This window comes from Macrotis lagotis, chromosome X (assembly GCF_037893015.1).
Source record: "Macrotis lagotis isolate mMagLag1 chromosome X, bilby.v1.9.chrom.fasta, whole genome shotgun sequence".
Taxonomy (NCBI): Eukaryota; Metazoa; Chordata; class Mammalia; order Peramelemorphia; family Peramelidae; genus Macrotis; species Macrotis lagotis.
Genome location: NC_133666.1, coordinates 48,748,383 through 48,753,250, shown reverse-complemented (window position 1 = coordinate 48,753,250; position 4,868 = coordinate 48,748,383).

Genomic DNA, 4,868 nt, shown 5'->3' with positions numbered 1-4,868 from the left:
TATGCTTGTCCAGTGTAAGTCAATTTGCTCTCTGATCTGGGCTGAAGGTTCTTCAGACTTGTTTGTGTAGCCAACATTTGGAGATACAATCAGCTATGAATCTGTCAGCTTGTCCAGGCCATAGCCTTCAGACTCAATGGCTTCTGAACTGTAGAATTCTTAATAGGGTCATTGTGCTTTTTACATAATTCCTCAGGTGCTTTTAGCATATCCTTATGGGGGAATGCCATTCATTTGGGTTGGCCCTGGCCAATGAAAGCAAGCAAGGAAAGAGATGGGAATTCCTTGGTAAGGGTTTCTCCACTGGTCAAACTGAATGTTTGGATGTTATAAGCAGAACAGCAGAATGTAGATGAGAAATGCTTACTATAAACTTTATTCTTATCTATCCAATATAGCAGCAGATCTCAGAATCAATCTGACTCCTAGAAGCACCTTAGTATAGTGTAAGGACCCTGAATTGGTAATCAGAGAATCTGGTTTTGAATTCTGACACTAATTATTTGTGTGACCTGGGATGGACAACCTCTCTGAGTCTAAGGGTCCTAATCTGTAAAATAAGGAGTTTAGATTAGATGACCTCTAAAGTTGCTTCCAGCCATGAATCTATGATCAGTCACTGCTCTTTCTACCTTAACCTATTCCTTGCTCTTATTGCCATTTTTTTTTGTTTCTTCATGCTGGAAGAAGACTTTGACATCAGGAAGATGAAGTCATGATACACAAATGAATTGGATTTAAGTGAGTGGGTATTATGCTAAGTCACCAGCCCCACTTTCTCCTCCGGAGACATCCATGGCCCCAGATGGAGTGGGAGACCTTGACCTTTTTAAACTGTCTTTCCCAGGTCTCAGTTTGACTGAGGCAATGCTATTTGAGCACCAAATTTTCAATTGAATGAAGGTTAGGATGTCACACTTATCATGCCAGGATTTTCTTTCCTGTCACCATTTGGAACCCAAGGAAGAAGAGATAAAATGTGCTTTTAGTCCACAGTAATAACACAATAACTTGAGAAACTTAGGAGTTAGAGGGAGAAATATTTAAAAAAAAAACTCATAATGGATTAGGATGGTTTGTTTTGTTTTATTTTTAAATGGATGGCATTAGAAGTCCTATTCTGTTTTCTTGTGGGATTTAGGTGTTGGGTTCCCAAAGACTGCCAGCAGAATACAAGTACTGGCAGGACCCACAAAGCTGGCAAGACTTTAAAGACGAGGCCAATGATGTCTGCTGTTCAAGCAGCAGCCTACCCAAGCCAAAAGAGGCTCATCTCTACATTAGCAAGAGCAGTTTAGCTAAATTTAGTAAGGTTCATTACCAGGTTGTCTGCAGAGTAATGGATTATTTTTTAAATCATAGAAACTCCCGGAGACCTTCCCTACTGCATTTCAGTGGAATTGTGATCTGTATTGGCAGATCTGTCATACTGACAAAATCACACATTTCTGAGATATTAAAAAATACATAAAAACTAATTAAAAATTCCAGTAAATATTAACTGGAATACATTGAATAATTTGTGATATTTTTTTATGGCAGAAATATCTTCTCTCTGTGCTCATATAGCAGGTAACTGCTGCCAAATGTAGGTTTACCACAAGGCAGAAATTATGAAGGTAAAAATCCAGGTTTTATTATTATGCTCAAGCATAGGTATGGGCCTCAGAAAATCTGAACAGTCATTAGGATTCTAACCAGGCTTCTTTCAGAAAAAATTATTTCAGAGTAGTGAAGCAGTTTTTTTTACATATTGAAATCTATACATTCCTCTGAGGCCCTAAAAGTTAAAGAAAAGATAGCTCTTGTCAAACCTAAAACTAAAAGAACCTTAAAAATATGGGGTCAAAATAAAATGACAGAAAATGTAGGTTAGACATTTTTAAGTTTTATTCTCTAAGATCTTACCTCTAAATCTTAAGGTGGAGGCCAGTAAGGAAACGATCACATTGAACTGGGAAAGAAATTGATATTTTAAGGAAAAACAGAGAATAGGGAAAATTATTAACTAACTTTGTGACCTAACCTTGAAAGTTGCACAATATATCTGTCTAAAAACTGGCCCTCAAAGACTTTCTCATACAATACTAGCAGGCCTCTTGTTTCTTCCTGGCAGCACAGTCTCCCAGCATCATTGTCCTCCTGGATTTGTAATCAACATAAGGAGACAAACTTTGGAGGCTTAATTTCATACTTATTTATAAATGAAGACTTAGTATTCTCTAAAGAAATTAGTCTTTTACCAGGATTATAGTTTTGAGAAATTATTATACCTTGACCGTATTTCCTTCAATGTCATAAAATTTGGACAAATTTAATCAGTCACAATCTCATGCATCCCCTAAAGAAATAAACTGCGTCAAACAACAGGCCAACTAAATTAGGTTGCAGATTAAACTTCATTGAGAAGGAAGTTTTACATGTTCAGAAGTTAGGGACATCTTGCTATCTCCATTACTTTATGTTTCTTTAAGGATATGATTTCTCTTTCATCACATTTAATTTGGATCAATGTATATCATGGAAACAATGTAAAGATTGGCAAATTGCCTTCTGTGGGGGGTGGGGGGAGGGAAGTAAGATTAAGAGAAAAATTGGAAAACTCAAAATAAATAAAATCTTTAAAAAAAAAAGAAGTTAGGGACAGTTTGAATCTTCCTCTGATTTCTTATCTAAGGAATACTTAAAATTTTTAAATAAATTTTTACATACCATGGAACAAGTTTCAGTCAGAAGGTATTAATTTTAACCAAAAGATACAGGAGAAATAAAAGGAAATTTAAAAAATCCCATAACATTTCCTCATTTTGAACATAAAAAGTTCTGTGGTTACTTATTTATAAATTTGTCTTCTCTGGGGATTTTGTCAACTGGACTTCTGCATACATTCCTTTGGAATATTGGAAAAGATTGGCTGCAACAATAAACCGAGTCAAAAAGTATGATCATAGCGGCAGCTAGGTGGTGTAGTGGATAAAGCACCAGCCTTGGAGTCAGGAGTACCTGGGTTCAAATCTGGTCTCAGACACTTAATAATTACCTAGCTGTGTGGCCTTGGGCAAGCCACTTAACCCCATTTGCCTTGCAAAAACCTAAAAAAAAAAAAGTATGATCATCCACATTAAATAACATCGTCTCCTTAAACTAGCTTGTTCCTGGTGACCCACTTCAAATGTTTATTTAATAAGAATAGTTCATCTTGGGTCTTGGTAGCCTTCTAGTTCTTGGAAACATTTTCTTTTGGATATTCTGGAATAGGCCCATTCCCAGAGCAGTTCTGGAGAGGGGTTCCTCCCCATAGATCTACTTCCTAGGTTTCAAGTCACTTGCAGATGTTTCCTAGACTAACTTGATTTGCTCCTGTAACAAAAACCAGTTTAAGTGTTAGTAGAGACAGTGTTATAATAGTAGAACTCTGTGAACATCCAATTACTAACACATAATTCATCTGACAATTCAAAGAATTGTAGTTTTTACATGTTTGCCTTTTTATCTTGAGACAAATGGAAAATCCTGAGAGGTAGAGTTTCTGGTGAAACTAGTAACTAGTTTATTATTTAGGCTAGCTGGCAATCAATAAATTGACAGTCAGTGGTTTCTCTTGTAGCAAACGATGTCTTAAGTCTCCTCTGAAAGGGAATTTCCTTGACAAGGAAAAAAATCAATCTTAATTGGGGAACATTTAATGAGGAGAGAGGTCAAAAGTCTCCAGCTCTTCCTGTTGAGAATGTGCCTTGATCATGACACTTAGCAGCCTCCAGAAAACTGGGCAGGGGAAACCATCTCCATTCAGAATTCTCTGGCTAGTTTTCTCCTTCAGAAACTGGGTCACCCTAAACTCCAATGGAGAGGATCAAAGAAACAGGCTCCTTCCTTCAGGGTAAGAGCTCACCCAGAATGGATTTTGTTTATATTCTAAACAGAAATTAGATCTCTTAGTTGAGTTGGGTCTCACCCCAAATTGACTTGAAGGCTAGGAGAAATCTCAATCAGCAATCAGTTAGAGACTGCCTGACCCTAACAGGAGGTGGACCCTTACAGAAAATAGAAGGAAAAAAAGGGATAACTATTAATAATTCATTATTAATATAATACTATAATATTAATTATCTCAATCTTTACTTGAACTCTACACTTGATATGGATCATTCTATCTTCATTATGAAAGAAGAATCTTAAAAAGAATCCATGAGGGTCAAGAGTCCATCAGAAAAGGGTCATCTAGGTGGCACAGTGGTTACAGCAACAACCCTGGAGTCAGGAGTTCAAATTAGGCCTCAGACCCTTAATAATAATTGTCTAACTGTGTGACCTTGGGCAAGTCACTTAACCCCACTGCCTTAAATTTTAAAAAGAGTACATCAGAGAACTTCAAAACAGGAAAAAAATGCCTTATTTTAAAATTTCTTTACACTGTCAATGCAATGTTATATGTTATATATAAAATTCTTTAGCTTTTACAAGGCAGTGGGGTTAAGTGACTTGGCCAAGGTCATACAGCTAGGTAATTATTATGTGCCTGAGATAAGATTTGAACTCAGATCCTCCTGACTACAGGGCCAATGCTCTATCCACTAAGCCACCTAGCTGACCCTTTATGTAAAATTCTTAATCCAATTTTGAGAAATTATTTAAAAAACATGTTCAAAGACTATTACATCTGGGGGGGGGAAGAAAAATTTTTTTTAAATTACCAGTACTGGAAAGTGAGAAATGCCCATCAATTGGGAAATAGCTAAACAAATTGTGGTATATGAAGATGATGGAGTACTACTGTTCTGTGAGAAATCATGAGTGGTTGGACTTCAGAAAAACTTGGAAAGATTTGCAGGAACTGATGCTGAGTGAAGTGAGCAGAACCAGGAGAA